The sequence below is a fragment of the Heloderma suspectum genome, chromosome 3 (genome assembly GCF_057233095.1).
Source record: "Heloderma suspectum isolate Gila_16-S chromosome 3, 16-S_ref, whole genome shotgun sequence".
Taxonomy (NCBI): Eukaryota; Metazoa; Chordata; class Lepidosauria; order Squamata; family Helodermatidae; genus Heloderma; species Heloderma suspectum.
In genome coordinates this window covers 48,686,972-48,705,225 of record NC_139460.1, presented here as the reverse complement: position 1 = coordinate 48,705,225, position 18,254 = coordinate 48,686,972, and the positions used below count along the sequence as shown (strand labels likewise).

The window sequence follows — 18,254 nt, the reverse complement described above, 5'->3', positions numbered from 1 at the left end:
GTGTAGGTGAGGAGAGAAAGGACAAAAACACATTGTACTCTCACTTGATTTAGACCCCTAGTGGATCGATCCATACGCAATGAACTACATGCTCAGCAAAATCACATGCTGAAATGTAATTCCTGGACTTTACTAACTTAGACAGTTGACAGGATGGGGAGGATACATTTTCAAAGTTCCCCCATGTTTTAAAGCAATCTCTCCCTGCACAGAGAAATTAGTACAACTAGCAGTAAGCTAGTCCAATATTTATATGTAAAGGAACTTGACAATTAAAAAAAAAATCAACCAAAATACCTGTATACCAAAGTGGTACAGTCCAGGATGGATCCTACTATGTGAATTTGCTTAATGTGCAGTTTGGCTCTGAAGTGAATGGAGTAATTCACTGTATGTGAATACATGTGACTGTGACTGTAGAAATTTTCAGTACTGTAGTCCATAATACACTTGTTCTATAAAGTACACAAACAGTTTTCTAACATCTTTCATTGATTTTTCACTTCTGTGTATTTAATCCCTTCTGTTACCCCATTTTTTCTGTTTGAGGAAAACACAGGATAGGTGGGAGGAAATAGTGGAACAATGACTGGACAACGATGATGTCATGTAATGGACCAGCACAATTCAGTGACTGAGCAACCATGAATTTGCAATAAACTTGAGGTGTAGAGATCCCCTGTGTCTAATGATGTACCTCTCAAACTTAGACATGTTTATTCAAAAGAAAGTTCTACTAATTTTAATGGGGCTTATGTAAACATGCATGGGATTGCAACCTCAGGCAATTCTTTTGAGCATGCCAGGATTTGTTAAAATGGCACCCTTCTGACGATCAAATAGGTCATGAGCAACTTAAAACAACTAGTGCTGTGTTTGACATTACGTTTGGATATGGAGGCCAACCGGAGGATTGCTGCTTAGTTTTCTAATTTCACATGATTAGAAAACTCAGACAGCCTGCCAAATTAGTTGGCTGTGATTAATTATGAGACATTTTCAGTTTCATTTGTTTCAGTGCACCCCCTTGTCCTGGGCCTGAGATCAAACCTTTATAGGCTAAACAAAAAACCATATGCCAGTGCCTTCCTACTTGACTAGTGAGGGACTAGAACTGCAGAATTCTGTCCACTTTAATTACATCATGCCACAGGAATTTGACTAAGCTTGAGTTCAGAACTCAGTGAGTTTCAGTTCTCTTCCCTAGGGAACAGTATATTTTAATTGCATCAGATGCTAGTCATACATTCTAGCAGCTCTGAGCTGACTATGTGTCCAATGGCAAGAAACAACTCATCGTTAAATGAGCTGACCCAGGATATGCTTTAAAGGAAGGTGAAAATGAGTTAAACTGCAGAAACTATTGAAGTTGCTCAGAGGGAAAAGATTTGAACAACTTTTTCCTTCTCTGTAAAAGACAATTATATAGTACTATATAGAACTACTTGGAAATGACTGTGGTAACTAGGCTACCAAGTAAAAAAAAAACATGCCAGAAGGTAAGACTGCCCACACACCAGATCAACTTAGGCAAACTAGATAAAAGCGCTCCACAAGCAGAGATAAGATGTACCACAGAAACTCTGTGGACTGAATAGCTCCAAGAGACTCATAGTGAGTCATGTTGTATACCTGAGGTACACAACTTCCTTGCCTTTTCGTGTTCAGACCGCAGAGTCTTAGGGCTCTTTCACACGGAGCTTTTATTCTGCGATTGAGATTGTTCTTTCATGGAAGTTTGCGGGCTCTTTACATGGCCCCACGATCACGATCACTCAAGGCGTCTCCTGCACTAAATGCCCTTTGTCCCATTTTTAAATAGATCGCAGATAATGAACTTTCAAATTACCCCATTGTGTTCTGCTTCAGTTTCCTCCATGAAAAGAGGAAAAGCAGCAAGAAGAGGAGCGAGATCAATGAAAGATAATGGAAGACTCAGATATGGGGAGAAGGGTGAGGGAAGGGGAGGGGGAAAGAAGCACATGTAAAGGGAGTCCATTGTGATCCTGCATTTAAAATGGAAGCAGAAAGCCCTGTTTTAAATGCAGGTTTTTAGGCTAGTGTAGAGATGCCCTGAAACGACATGTATCATCTGATTACGCATACCAGCTGATGGTTACTACTGAAACATACCATTCAATTACACCTATCTGGCTAGCACAAGAATCAACATTCATGCTTTGACACTTGACATGATCCAGCTAACATTAAGCACTTTTAAATCCCACTGATTTCAATGGGGATTGTTCAATATATTCATAAGGTATTACTTTCTGGTTTGTTTGCTTTCTAAATGTTAAGTGAGTCAAAATAAAAGCAAGCAACCAGGAAGGGTAACGGTAATTACTGTTATTATTTGGAGGGAGGGAGAATTCGTATATTGTTTTCTGTAATATCTGTTATACAAAAAAAATCAATAGAACAACTCTACAAAACTGCTTTGGATCCAGACTTAAGTTAGTTGAACTTAGATCTCATTGAAGCCAGTAGAACGCATTAGTCAGGACTTAAGCCCCGTTAATTTCAGTGGGAACTAAGTTCAACTAATCTAGTCTGGATCCAACCCAAACGTGCTTCCATTGAAATCAGTGGCACTAAAAACCCATAAGGTTGGTTGGATCATGCCCATTGTTAATCTATGCTGCATTGTGAAATTCTGAGAATTACAGTATTTCGGAACTAGATTTGTATAACACACACCCACACTGCTAAAAAAAATAATCTCATCATGACCTGATCCTAAGAGCAAGTTTCCTCCTCGAAAAAGGCTAAACAAAACAAGAGAAGGATCAGAGAGTACAAATCTTACCACAAAGCCTCCTCCCTTCAAAATTTAACAGTGGACAATAATATATTTTGGGCCCGCTGGGCATCCCTCACCTTAATATCCAATTGGATTATGCTTGTGAGGGATGCCAGCCATGTGAGGGAGGCCAGCAGAAACATGTCTTTACCAACTTTCATCTGTGATATATCTTAACCAACCCCTCTTTTAAAAAACATACATAAAAGCAGGGATGACGGAGAATTCCGCCACGGATTTCAGTAAGGCCGAACGCACTGGCATTTGCCCCCCCCGAAATCCGTGGCAGAACGGCCTGCCACCCCCCCACCACCCCGCAGATCCCCCCTGGGACAAGACTTACCTGGGGCGGATGTTCCGGATGGCGGCGGCTCCAGCGGCGGCTCCAGCGGCAGCTTCGGCAGCGGTGGTGGCAGCGACTGGTCTTCCGACTGGCTGCCACCGCCACCATTTGCAGTCTGGTCTTTTTTTTTACCCAGACATGATAGGCTACGTAAAGACTTACGTAGCCTATCACGTCTGGGTAAAAAAAAAAAAAAAACATGTACGCAAATGGCGGCAGCTACGGCAGCCACCATTTGCGTTCCTTATTTTTTGCCATTTTAGTCTACGTAAATATTTACATAGACTATTATGGCGAAAATAAAGGGGAACGCAAATAGCGTAGTGGGCGCTATTTGCATTCCTTTTTTATTCGCTGTTTTAGCCTACGTAAATAAGCAGATCCACGAAACGGTAAGTGACTTTCGTACATCCCTACATAAAAGGGTTCTCTCACTAGGCAAGCAATTGGGGGTTGCCACAACCTATTCCTAGCAGTATTTCCTCCATTCTTCTTCAGGACTTCTACCTGCTCCTATAACTATAGCACTTAGGGATGTCAGAGAATTCCGCGACGGATCTCGGTGAGGCCGAATACCAGTGCATTCAGCCCCCCGAAATCCATAGCGGAACGGCCTACCGCCCCCCCGGGATGAGACTTACCTAGGGTGGATGTTTCGGACGGCAGCAGCTCCAGCGGCGGCTTTGGCAGTGGCGGCGGCTGGTCTTCCAACCGGCTGCCGCCGCCATTTGCAGTCTCTGTTTTTTTCTCCTCCCCCCCCATAGACGTGATAGGCTATGTAAAGACTTACGTAGCCCATCATGTCTAGGTAAAAAACAAAAAAACAACGCGTACGCAAATGGCGGCGGCTACAGCCGCCGCCATTTGTGTTCCTTATTTTTCGCCGTCTTAGTCTATGTAAATATTTATGTAGACTAAGACGAAGACAAGAAAGGGGAACGCAAATAGCGCCCAGTACGCTATTTGCGTTCCCCTTTCTTTTCTTCGTCTTAGTCTACGTAAATATTTACGTAGACTAAGACGGCGGAAAATTAAGGAATGCAAATGGTGGCGGCTGTAGCCACTGCCATTTGCGTACGCGTTTTTGTTTTTGTTTTACCCAGAGCCCTCCGCGGCCGGAAATCCGGCTGCAGACGGCCTTCGCCTGGGCCTGGCCGGCTGCTCCGCGGAGCTGCTGCGGCGCACAGCCGGCCATTGAGGATTCCGGGGGGAAGGACTGGATCGCCTCCCCCCCATCAAGGATTCCGGTGGGAGGGACGGAACGCCTCCCCCCCCCATGAACAGAATCCACGAAAAGGTAAGTGACTTTCGTACATCCCTAATAGCACTCGTATTGCTTAAAAGCCTAGGCAGGTATTTGGCTAGGATGGTTCAAGTCCAGAGAACAATAACAACATACTGTTTCTTACGGTTGGAATAAGACATAGGGTGCTTCCAGATGAGGCTTTCATGGTGCCATCATGCTGCCTCATATAAAGACGTTTATGGGGGTCCAGATGACGTCATAATGCAGAAAACCTGTTAAGGAGAAAAAACGGAACAGCTGCATGCCTTCTGATTGCTACCGCTAGGAGCCCTCCATCTAGAAGCACCCATAATACTTGGCTATTAAAACAAACAGTTTTAGCTAATTGTTTCACTGTCCCGAGTTGTAAAAAGGAGGCAACAGAAAAACATGCTTATCTTTTGAGGCTCTAATAGTGAAATGCCCATTTTGAAGCCAGGATCCAGCTCAGACAAACTAGCAAGCAAGTCCTCTGCAGTCCTCATTGTCCAAAGCAGATGTGTTCCAACAAAGAACAAGGACGTGAGCAGCATTGTCCCTCTTTGGGCACACACACTAAGCCAGACAAGACTCTCCCTCATGAGTAATTCTTTCAGACTTGCTTTAATAAGAAAGAAGCTTCAGGGTTTGGGGAAGAGTAGCCCCCCACCCCCTTTTGATGTGGGCCAATTTAAGGCTTTCAAGTCATGTTATTAATGTATATATTTATTTATTATATTTTTATCCCATTGTTCAGGCAAAAAATGTCTCCCAAAGCAGCTCATAGCAATTAAAATTCAGTACATACTGCTGGTGACAGACGCTGTACATAAATGAAAATAAATCACCGGGCCTTTCCCTCATGCTTGCAATTTTAGACAAGACACAAGCAGAGGGAAAAGGCAGAAGAACTGAGATCACTTTGACAATGCCAGAACAAAATGGTGAGTTATTAAGAGTTGAGGCCATGTGGACTTTCCTTTGCTGGTGTTTTGGTGCAGTACAGGTGGTGCAATTCCTTCGCAGCCTTTAGTCTTCTGGCTGATGACAGAGGCCATTAGAGTGCAGCCTTCCTTTCACTACTGCAGTCCCAGGGCATCAGGTAGTTGACGTTGAGTTCTTGTTGGAAAGGAAGGGGAAAGCCAGCTCCTAACACCTGCTTGTTCTCTGGGTGGTGGTGGCTGAGGCCAGGATGGTTTTCCCTTTAGTGTTTCTTCCTGGGAAGGAGGGAATGGATCTTGGTCCCTTGGCTGGTGTACTCCCACTTGCCTCTAGAGCAGGGGTCCCCAACCCCCGGGCCATGGACTGGTACCAGTCTGTGGCCTGTTAGGAACCGGGCCGCGTAGGGGTGTGCGAAACCCCCTTACCTTGGGTCCGTGGGGGTCTGCAGGGGGAGGGAGGTGATCCATCCCTCCCCCCCGGAATCCTCACTGGCCCTGGCCGGCTCCGCTCCGCAGCAAGTCCGCGGAGCTGCTGGCCGGCTCTGGCCGCTGGTGGACTTCCGGCCACTGGAACGCAAATGGCGTAGCGCACGCGTAGCGGACGCCGTTTGTATCCCAGTGGCCGGAAGTCCGCCCGCGAAACCACCCCCACCCCCAGTCTGTGGAAAAATTGTCTTCCACGAGACCAGTCTCTGGTGCAAAAAAGGTTGGGGACCGCTGCTCTAGAGGCAGAGTTTGTGAAAAGTCTTACCAAACAATCTCATTTTAGGGGAGTTTTTCTCTCTCCTGACTTATACAAATCAGTTCTTGGAGGGAATTCATTTCCCACTGATACTGGTTGTCAGATATACAAGCAAAATGGGAAATCCTATTTGCACCTCTCCAGGAGAGCCTCACACAGAGCACCTAGGGATACTTAAGATGAGCAGGCAACAATTAGTAGGATGCAGGATGCAAGAACAAAGAAGTCTCTTCCCTATTCTAAATAATCTAAAACTGATTCTTCCTAAATCAAAAAAGACCAGGCAGACACTAATTACACACTACGCTGAAATTCCACAAAATGCAGTTTATGACTATCCTTCCATCACACGGCTTCTTCACACGGAGCTTTTATCCTGCTATTGAGATTGCTCACTCACAGAAGTTTGTGGGTCCTTTAGATGACGTCATGAACCTCCAGGGCATCTCCTGCACTAAATTACCTCTATTCTGTTTTTAAATAGATCGGCGATAATGAACTATCAAATTATCGTGGTTTGAGTTCCACTTGAGTTCCCTCCGTGAAAAACGAAAAGCCACAAGAAGAGGAGCTAGATCAATGAAACATATGGAAGACTCAGATAAGGGGGAAAGGGGGGGGGGGGAGGAAACACATGTAAAAGAATCTGTTGTGATCCTGCATTTAAAATGGAAGCAGAAAGCCCCATTTTAAATGTAGGATTTTAGGCTGGTGTAAAGATGCTCACAGTATGACTGTGTCTATCCAGAAATGGGGGAGGGGTGTAGTTGTTGTGCTCATAATTTTCATGGTGGAAATGGGTACTTCCTCAATTAAACAGCCAGCTGCTCCCATTGCAGGCAGATGTAACAACTTAGTTCTTTTTTTGCCCTTCATTTCCCCACCTTTTAAAGTCTAAGTGATTCCAAGGTAATTAACAATCATTCCACCTCTCTGATGTATTATGTGGCAAGAACACCCCACCCTTTGTGTTGTAACTTCCATGATAGCCAATCTGAGCCATTTGTAAATTTGGATGGTTTCTCTCAAACTGCTTTGCCAGATGGCTTGAACAGCTGCGTCTTAAGCAAATCCAGTGTCTAATTATTCACAAATTTACAGGAAAGGTTGTCATCTGTCCCCACAATCAGAATTTTATTAGTGAGCTCTTTATGTCCATAAAGAAGATCAAAAGAATTTCAGATCCCAATCCTTTTGGCAAGTGTGTGAAGAAGCTTAAAATCCAGACATGCACCCACATTTACATTGCAAATCACCAGCTATAGGCATGTAAAATCTCACAATAGTCTTCAGAGCTGAGCTGAAGAGCTGAGTCTTCCAGAAGATATTATAGCAGAAGCACATAATCAATTAATTATCTGTGATCAGTATAGTTACTCAGTAGAACCATCAGCCCCTTCATGGATCACTGCCTTGTTGTGGCGAAGGGGCTTGCGTAACTCAGTGAAGCCATAAGCTATGCCGTGCAGGGCCACCCAAGACGGACAGGTCATGGCAGAGAGTTCTGACAAAATGTGGTCCACTGGAGAAGGAAATGGCAACCCACTCCAGTATTCTTGCCAAGAAAACCCCATGGAAAGTATCACAAGGCTAAAAGAGATGACGCCGGAAGATGAGCCCCTCAGGTCGGAAGGTGTCCAATATGCTACTGGGGAAGAGCAGAGGGTATCTCCAAGTAGCGCCAGAAAGAGTGAAGCGGCTGGGCCAAACCCGAAAGGACACTCAGCTGTGGATGTGTCTGGTGGTGAAAAGAAAATCCGATGCTGTAAAGAACAATATTGTTTAGGAACCTGGAATGTCAGATCAATGAATCAAGGTAAGCTGGAGGTGGTCAAACATGAGATGGCAAGATTGAACATCGACATCTTGGGAATCAGCGAACTAAAATGGACAGGCATGGGCGAATTTAATTCAGGTGACCATCATATCTACTATTGTGGGCAAGAATCCCTTAGAAGAAATGGAGTAGCACTCATAGTCAACAAAAGGGTGGGAAAAGCAGTATTGGGGTACAATCTTAAAAATGATAGAATGATCTCAGTACGAATCCAAGGCAAACCATTCAACATCACAGTAATTCAAGTCTATGCCCCAACCACTGAGGCCGAAGAAGCTGAGGTTGATCGGTTCTATGAAGACCTACAACACCTTCTAGAACTAACACCAAAAAAAGATGTCCTCTTCATCATAGGGGATTGGAATGCTAAAGTAGGAAGTCAAGAAATCACCAGGATAACAGGCAGGCATGGCCTTGGTGTACAAAATGAAGCAGGACAAAAGCTAATAGAGTTTTGCCAAGAGAACATGCTGATCATAGCAAACACTCTTTTCCAACAGCACAAGAGGCGACTCTACACATGGACGTCACCAGATGGTCAATATCGAAATCAGATTGATTATGTCCTTTGCAGCCAAAGATGGAGAAGCTCCATACAGTCAGTAAAAACAAGACCTGGAGCTGACTGTGGCTCAGATCATGAGCTGCTTCTTGCAAAATTTTGGCTTAAATTGAAGAACGTCGGGAAAACCACTAAACCGTTCAGGTATGACCTAAATCATATCCCTGATGAATATACAGTGGAGGTGAGGAATAGATTTCAGGGATTAGACCTGATAGACAGAGTGCCTGAGGAACTATGGACGGAGGTCCGTAACATTGTTCAGGAGGCAGCAACGAAATCCATCCCAAAGAAAAAGAAATGCAAGAAAGCAAAGTGGCTGTCTGATGAGGCTTTACAAGTAGCTCACGAAAGAAGGGAAGCGAAAAGCAAGGGAGAAAGGGGAAGATATAGCCAACTGAATGCAGAGTTCCAGAGAATAGCAAGGAGAGACAAGAAGGCCTTCTTAAATGAACAATGCAAAGAAATCGAGGAAAACAACAGAATGGGAAAGACTAGAGATCTCTTCAAGAAAATTGGAGATCTCAAGGGAACGTTTTGTGCAAAGACGGGCATGATCAAGGACAAAGAAGGCAGGGACCTAACAGATGCAGATGAGATTAAGAAGAGGTGGCAAGAATACACAGAAGAACTATACAGGAAAGATCTGAATGTCCCTGATAGCCATGATAGTGCGGTCACTGAACTTGAGCCGGACATCCTCGAGAGTGAAGTCAAGTGGGCCTTAGGAAGCATTAGTAACAACAAAGCTAGCGGAGATGACAGTATTCCAGCCGAGCTATTTAAAATCCTAAAAGATGATGCTGTTAAAGTGCTGCATTCAATATGCCAACAAATCTGGAACACTCAACAGTGGCCACAAGACTGGAAAAGGTCAGTTTACATTCCAATTCCAAAGAAGGGCAGCGCCAAAGAGTGTTCAAACTACCGCACAATTGCGCTCATTTCACATGCCAGCAAGGTGATGCTCAAAATCCTACAAGCTAGGCTTCAGCAGTATGTGATCCGAGAACTACCGGAAGTGCAAGCTGGGTTTAGAAGAGGCAGAGGAACTAGAGATCAAATCGCCAACATTCGCTGCATCATGGAGAAAGCAAGAGAATTCCAGAAAAACGTCTATTTCTGCTTCATTGACTACGCTAAAGCCTTTGATTGTGTGGATCACAACAAACTGTGGCAAATTCTTAAAGTGATGGGAGTACCAGACCACCTTACCTGTCTCCTGAGAAACCTGTACGAGGGTCAAGAAGCAACAGTCAGAACCAGACATGGAACAACCGATTGGTTCAAAATTGGGAAAGGAGTACGACAAGGCTGCATATTGTCACCCTGCTTATTTAACTTATATGCAGAGTACATCATGAGAAATGCCGGGTTGGATGAATCAGAGGTCGGAATTAAGATTGCTGGGAGAATTATCAACAACCTCCGATATGCAGACGATACCACCCTAATGGCAGAAAGCGAAGAGGATCTCAAGAGCCTCTTGTTGAGGGTGAAAGAGGAGAGTGCAAAAGCTGGTTTGAAACTCAACATTAAAAAAACTAAGATCATGGCATCTGGCCCCATCACTTCCTGGCATATAGAAGGGGAAGAAATGGAAGCAGTGACAGATTTTACTTTCTTGGGCTCCAAGATCACCGCAGACGGTGACTGTAGCCATGAAATTAAAAGACGCTTGCTCCTTGGGAGGAAAGTTATGGCCAACCTAGACAGCATAGTAAGAAGCAGAGACATCACCTTGCCGACAAAGGTCCGTCTAATCAAAGCTATGGTTTTCCCAGTAGTAATGTATGGCTGTGAGAGCTGGACTATAAGGAAGGCTGAGCGCCGAAGAATTGATGCTTTCGAACTGTGGTGCTGGAGAAGACTCTTACGAGTCCCCTGGACTGCAAGGAGGTCAAATCAGTCCATCCTAAAGGAAATCAACCCTGAGTGCTCATTGGAAGGACAGATAATGAAGCTGAAGCTCCAATATTTTGGCCACCTAATGCGAAGAGAAAACTCCCTGGAAAAGACCCTGATGCTGGGAAAGACTGAAGGCAAAAGGAGAAGGGGACGGCAGAGGATGAGATGGCTAGATAGCATCACGGATGCAATGAATATGAACTTGAGCACACTCCGGGAGAGAGCGGAGGACAGGAAGGCCTGGCGTGCTATGGTCCATGGGGTCACGAAGAGTCGGACACGACTGAACGACTGAACAACAACAACAAGAACCATCAGAAAATTAAAACTTTTAAGTTGCCATTTGAGCTGCCGACATGCCTCTTACCACTTGCCAAAACAGTGGGAGGCTGGCCTCCTTTAAAAGGTGCCAGAAGTTTTCTTAGGGCGCAATCCTATGCACGTTTTGAAAGAAAAAAGTCCTACAAATCCCAGGGTTCCCCAGCCAGGTGGCTGGGGAATGTTGGGAGTTGTAGGACTTTTTTCTGTCGAAACATGCATAGGATTGCGCCCTTAGGGAGGGTTTCAGCTCGTTCTAGACCAGGGGCACAAAACCTCAGGCCTAGGGCCCAAATCCAGCCCTTTGAGGGTCCCAATTTGGCCTGCTGGGATTCTCTAGAAGGCCACAACACCTTTGCCTGGCCTCAACCACCAATCGCTGGGTGGTTTCCTGGCTTTTGTGCAGTTTTTTCCCCATTCTAAAAGGTTGCATTGCCTCTCCCAAGTCTTAGTTACCGGTAGCAAGAACTTTAAGTTAAAATATACTGGAATTTCTGGTAGTTTGGGGGTTTGGCCCAACCCTTGGCCTTCAGCTTTTCCATTGCTGGAATGCGGCCTCTAAGAGCTTCTCCAAAATGGAATTCAGCTCTTGGACTGAAAGTGGTTCTGCACCCCTGTTCTAAACCCTTGCCAAAGCAAGTTTTCTGTGTATTGCGATATGGATGCTGAGGGGTTAGAACTACTCAGTTAAAATAGAGCTACAGTGTACATTGACTAGAATCGATGATATGCTATGCATTAATGAAATTGACAAATCAATTGTCCTTTCAATTTGTGGTGTGTTCTAGTGTTGGTATAAAGAATACAATTTATCTTTGACCTGGCTCCCCCTAAACTGATGGGTTCATTAAGTGCTGTATAGCTGGGAAAGTAGTCAGTTATTCAAAACATCTGGTAACTTTTTCCAGTAACAACCAGAAGATTGGGTGGTGCATTTGTAAGGCTTGCTATCTGTTATATGCATGCTACAAAAACAGGCTGTATCTTGGTCTGATTGCAGCCATGTGGAAAAAGACGATTAGTGGTCTGTTGAAACAAATGAGACACCAGCTTAATAGTTTGCCAAATGCAGTGGATGTAAGGGAAAGGAAACAGAACCACAAATTATTACTTCTAAGAATTTTTAGAAGGAATCCTACAGGTTTCTCATAACATAGGCACATTTCCTTTATTCATTTTGTATCTTACCCTATCACGTAGACTCAGGTGGGTTTATAATATTTTTAATATTTCCTCCCCTTGGCTTACCCCACTCTTGTTTTATGTTCCTTATGATCCACTCTTCCATTTACTATTTTATTAGTACCAAATCAAAACCTTATATTGATTATTGTAGTTCTTGTATCCTATTTATTGTTAAAATACAAACATATTTTTTCTTTAAAAAAACACACACAAAACAAATTCCCAACCAAATGTATTCCATCCTGCTCCCTTTTTCACTCAAGCGAAAAATTCCACACTCACCCATTCACATGAGCCTCACTTTCGTTTTTTACTTCCAAGTAAGTGTGTGGGGCCCCGGCCTGGACTGGGACCACTGTGCATGGGTAGGGGAGGTTTAACATTTCCCCCCATCACTCCCCCCCTCTGTGTGTGGGAGTTAGTTTTTTTTTTTCCTTTAGCCTCCCCCTCCCCACGTGTGTGAGTGTATGTGAATTTACCATGGAAAGTGGCTGGGTGGGAAGGGTAAAACCTCCAATATCCACACATGGTGGTCTCAATCCAGATTGGGCCTGTGTGCACTTATTTGGAGGTAAAAAATAAAGTGAGGCTGAGCTCAATGCTACAAATTTAACATAGTGTATAGTTTAGCTCTCAAACCATCAAACTTTCTAGCCTTCCAGAAATTCCAGAATCCTATCCTTTGCCCTGCTGGTGTGAGTTCTCAAGCTCATACCCCTTGAGTCCTGCTGGTCCAGTTTGATGGGAATTATTTGGTATTGCTGCCTTTTGTTAAAAAGGCAGTTAGCAGAGAAAAAAACAAAGAAACAAACGGCAAAACAGAATGTTTACCAGTCCCACACGCACACAAGGTTAAAAAAAGGAGACCACACCCTTCTTTAGTGAAGAAAAGGTAAAATGGTTTACTCACAATATTCTTGCATAAAAATGCAGGTACAGTGTAGAGTTTTCAAAGAACAGTCTGTTCTGTCCGTTTCTTTGTGTTCTATAACACCATCAGGAGAGAGGGAGAAAACACAACTGCTCCCAGCAGTGAAGGAGGTTGGGGGGTGGAGCAGAAGACCACACTGCAGGCTATAGAGTTCCTAAGGGTAGCTATGCCCCAAATTCCCATGCATTAAGTAGCTAACTGCAACACTGCCCTGCTTCCTGTAACTTGCAGATGAGGTTGCAGTATTCCCAACACAGATCGCTCCACCTGAAATGTAGTCCAAGTAGTTCAGGGGCAATACATAGCTCAGTGGCAGAACACATGCCTTACAGGCAGAAGGTCCAAGTTCAACCCCTGGCATCTCCAGGTAGGGTTGGAAAAACTCCTGCCTGAAAATGGGGACAGCCACTGCCATTCAGCTTGGGCAGTATTAGGTTAGACGGACCAGCAGTCTGACTGTATGTGAGATATCTTCCTTTGTTTCTATGTTCTGTTGCCAGCATGCTGTAAATGGATTTTAGAACAAGCACACCAGGGTAGCACATCAAAGATCAGTGACTCTCCTAAATCCTTGGAAGTCATGGATTACCTGGAGCGACCACTAATTTTGGAAAGCTGGAATGTTTCCAGAAGGGTAAGGGACCAAACTGTGTGCTGGAGGAGGTAAAAATGGCACATAACGAATGAATAAACCACAACGTAATCTCCCTGCTATTTGGTATCATTTTGAGCACATTCCAGGCAAGTTAGCAGGCCTTTTAGATTATTAATCTCATGGAGACCCTCTCCTTCTACTAACCCTCAAGGAGAATATAAACACAAATTTATTTGGGTAGAAAACACTTATGAAAAATAGCTCAGCTGTGACTCATCCAGGTTTCATAACTAGCTATCACTCCTTCCATGCTGTACTGTTCTCTTGCTGCTTATGAATCACATCTGCAACATCCAGCCACGGACGTTTTTGCTGAAGTACCAAGACTTCAAAAACAACAACTAAGAGTGCAATCCTATGCATATTTAGACAGAGAAAAGGCCTACAACACCCAGCATTCCCCAGCCAGCCATGCTTAAGTTTAGGCCACTGGTGATTATGAACTAGAAAGTCTAATCAAATTTATTTATTTATTTATTTATTTATTATTTCATTTCATTTCATTTCATTTCTATACTGCCCAACAGCTGAAGCTCTCTAGGCGGTTCACAAAAATTAAAACCAAACAGCACACAATAAAACAATTTAAAATATATAGAACATTAAAACCACAATATAACAATACAACCTCAATAAAACCTAGCAGCGGTGCAGGAGTTTAAAATACTGATTTAAAACAGCAAAGCTAACAGTTTAGAAAGCTAAAATGCTAAAGTGCCTGGGAAAATAAAAAGGTCTTCACCTGGCACCGAAAGGAATACAATGTAGGTGCCAGGTGAACCTCACTAGGGAGCTCATTCCACAGCCGGGGTGCCACAGCAGAAAAAGCCCTCCTTGGCTTGTAAATATAAAATTGCTGAGTCAACAGCAGAGGAGCCCAGCTGAGTGGCTTTATTAGACTGTCTGAAATAGAAATAATCCATCAAGAATGTGTGGGGACATTAGGAAAGAGGTGGGTGTACAAGTGTGATCAAATGAAACACACGTGGTGGAAAGGAGCCCTGTGGCAATACGGGACCATTCTGTACGAAGCTATCTTTATGCTGGGGTGGGGAACGTCAGCTCTTGGGGACTGCATTCTGGTGGTGCACAGGCCCAGAGGCAAAGGCAGTGGGGCCAAAATACAAAAAAATATCAGCACATTGTAGCTTAAAGCGCATATTGCCAGTAACTAAGCCTTAGGAGAGGCACGTCAAATTTTCTGAATGGGAACACAGGGGCGCCAAGGCCAGGAAACCACCAAACAGTCAGCTTTGGGGGAAAATGGGACGGGGACAGGAGAAGGGGTGTGGCCATCTGGGAAACTCCAAGGGTCTGAACTGGGACCCCTAAATGGCCGGATTTGGCACTAGGGCTTGAGGTTCCCCACCCCTCTTGTAGGCTAATGATGAAGCCATTTGTCCTGGGTTTATTGGAATGAGCTGGGGTTTGGGGAAGCACCAAGGGCACCCATGAAAAGTCTTACTTTCTCTATCTTCTCCATATAGCTTACTCAGAGCATTTCCACACAAGGCTAAAACCCCGCACCCTTACCAGGACTTCTGTCTCTGGATTCCTTGCATGATTAAGCTCAGCTCCTTTTCACATGGTTTCATCCGTTTTTTTTCTTTCTGTACAAGTTCTATATGTTTCATTATACAGCCACTAGATGGCACTACAGTATAGTGTGACTCCAGAATTTTATTTTTAACAGAAAGTTATTGCGCTTTGAAGTCTCTTGTTGCATTTTCCCAGTAGAGAATTAAGCCGCGATAATGGCCAAAAGGGACAGGAGGGCCCTGGAGGTTGATGAATTTGTGTAAGGGGCCCACAAAAAATGGTGAGTGACCAATCATGAGTGCACAATAAAAGGCTCGTGTAGAAATGCTCTCATTCTACCCAATGGAACTTTGGGATGTAAATTAGTAAACAGGGAGGTGGGTGATCATGGGTACAGATCTTTCTGATTTCTGAAGGGATCTGCTGTCTCCATTACTTGGATTCTTTGTTTATGTTTATTTTTTAAAATCATCCCCCACTCTTCTGTCCCAGAAGTTGGACTCGATGGTCTTATAGGCCCCTTCCAACCCTACTATTCTATGACATTCTATGCAGTGGGACCTCCAGAGTGGCTACTAATATCACAATAAAAACGAACAGTACACCAATACATAAAATAGAAATGGAGCAGTGGACAGCAACAAAGAAAAAATGACAGCAGTAATACAATGTAGGTGCCCCTAAGTAGCAATGGCATCAAAGAAAAATCAAAGGTGACAATATAACACAAGGGCCCAGACCAGAACAATATCTAGATGGCAAATTCTAGTGTGAAAAGCAGCATTTTTACTCATTTTTCAGAAGTTCGAGCGAGGACAGGATATTTCAAAGTCTAGGCACCACCATCAGGAAGGCCCTGTCCTGCAGGCCCACCTACCCCACCACTGTTGGGGGTGGACCACACAGAGCAGGATCCCTCTGCAACAATCAAACCATGCAGGAAAGTTTGTATAGAAGGAGGCAGTCCTGAATAGATGAATTCAGTTAACTGGAGAAAATAATCAATTTCTCAGCAGCATTATCAGTTTCACAATTACTTGCCAATGCAAACAGGCACTGATGCTTGAAGCTTTCCCTGAAGCCCTCAGGATGTAGCAGTAGAGGCCACAGGCCTACCAAACTATTTTGGCGAACTGGCTAAAGCCGACTACTGCCCAATGTTTTGAACAGGTTTTTTTTCAAAAAAAGCAGTAAGGCTGGTTTTCCTATTGCTTTCACTCTAATACAGACTTGCATTCAGTTTTATTTTATTTCCAGGGATGGTTGCAACATCTGTTTGACTACAGGTTCCCTGCCTATTGATCTCTAGTCAGTGAGTGGCTCTTCCCACCCATCCCTTTCCCCAGTTTCAAACAATCTCACTCTCTGCCCCTTGAATTGATTGGCGGGGAAGGCAGCTTTGTGCACAGCGACACTGAGGAGACCATGTACTGGTCAATGCTTTGGGGCCAAGTACAATGTTCTCCCTTTGATTGGAATGGGCCATGGAGATTTAGAGTTTTTTGCCTACTCTGCACAGCATGAAGCTTTTAATTTGCTGAAGTTTATTGTTAAGACTTGTTGTGCAAGACTGGCCTCTTGAGACCATTCAGCTGGGGGGGGGCATAAATCCCCTTGGGGCTTGCCTACTCTGGGCCAGTCCTTATTTTTGAACCAGACCAATGCTTGGACAGAACCTAAAGGGATAATTTAAATTACATCATCCCTAAATGTGGTCTATGTGGACTCTTCATTGAGACACTTATATCTGTTGGGTTCCATCTCCCATTTCATGTGACAAGGTTCATTTGTTTTTCTCTAAGCCTTAAAGTAAATCAAGGTTAAGCGAGCAAAGAGATTATAGATATATCAAGAGTTTGTTTTGCATGCTTGCCGCAAAGATGCTGCCAGATACAGTATCCTGTTTTTGTTCCACAATCCATTTAGAAATCGTATCAAATTAGTATGAGATTTTCAGCTACAAAGAAAGAAAAAAAGCAGGGTGACTTGTGTGCATTCAAACATTTTTATTCAATAAGGAATTCAAGACTGGGAACTATTGCTGAGTGATCACTTTTGTGGTTTGTTGAGGCACCAGTAAACAGGTTTAGAGTTCTTATTGGTAGATCAGAATGCACAGAATTAAAGCAACTCATTTTAATTTTTAAAGTTTACTTCATTTTTCTTACAGGAGCAAAATGTTTACATAGGTGATCAAGTACATCAATACTTGATTCAAATATTTTCATAACTATGCTCCATGTTATGGTAACTACTATTAGCACATCTTCATTTTTTTTCTTCATGCATCTCTTGTAATGCTAGAGCCCTGTATGAATAGGAGTGGGTAGGATAAAGGAAAGGGAAACCGGCTGGCACAGGAATAAACTATGCAAGGGGGCAGGATCCCCCTTGCATACTTTGGTCTCCAGCACTATAGACTCAGGTGCTTCCAGATGAGGCTTTTATCCTGCATTCACTTTGCCTCATTCACAGAATTTGACGGGGGGGGGGGGGGCAGACAGCATTGTCTTCCGCTTGTAACTCTCTTGTATTTTCCCGCAATATCTTCCATCTTTTTCTTATTGCAGAAAATCAATTAGGGGGAAAAAGATGGAACTGCTGCACGATGCCTTCTGACTAGTAGTCTCTTACCCCACTGGGTTACATTAAGAAAAGTATTGTGTGCAGGACACATGATTTGATTTTTAAAACTGTTCTACTTAGTTCTACTTAGGACTCTTTTAGAGTCTGACATCCAGTCCAGCTTAGGATTCCAAGGAGAGCTACAAATATAAAACATTTGGAATATGTGAAGTGTGAGGCAAAAGCTAAAGGAACTGGGACATTTATCTTGGAAAGAATGTTCTAGAAACAGTGAGGTCATAAGCATTCCTTGCCATATTTTGGATGATTCAATGCCTTCTGTATTGGATTGACCTGATTGTATTTCCCAAAATGGTGTGAGTGCCCTGCAGGTCATTTTGCTTTTCCAAGGGCTCTCACCTTTTCCCTCATACTCACCAAGCATCCTTATTGACTGTGTGGATGCATATGGGGTCATCAGGAAGTACAGTTCCATTCCAGGGAGCAGAGCTATTTGGCACAGATGAATTCTATTCTAGGTGGCATGATTCTAGCCCAGATTCCAGCCTAGACTGGAATGGCTGCAAAGTTGTGCTAAGCACTTGGCAAAATGGTAGCTTTCTTCTGTTTCCTGCCTCCAAGCTGAGCAGAGCAGAGCAAA

General features: G+C 43.8%; 1 long non-coding RNA gene across 3 annotated transcripts in view; it reads right to left on the bottom strand.

The window, feature by feature from the left end:
• Nucleotides 1–13,080, bottom strand: part of LOC146349635 (uncharacterized) — a 43,284-nt gene extending 30,204 nt beyond the window's left edge. For 2 of the 3 annotated variants that reach the window (XR_014789041.1, XR_014789042.1), the window contains exons 1-2: nt 12,814–13,080; nt 4,556–4,664 (exon numbers count right to left, since the gene is read on the bottom strand). This is a non-coding gene — a long non-coding RNA (uncharacterized LOC146349635). Of the gene's footprint in view, nt 1–4,545; nt 4,665–12,813 lie in introns of all 3 variants that reach the window. The other variant, XR_014789043.1, reaches the window with a different exon arrangement.
• Nucleotides 13,081–18,254: the final 5,174 nt, after the last annotated feature.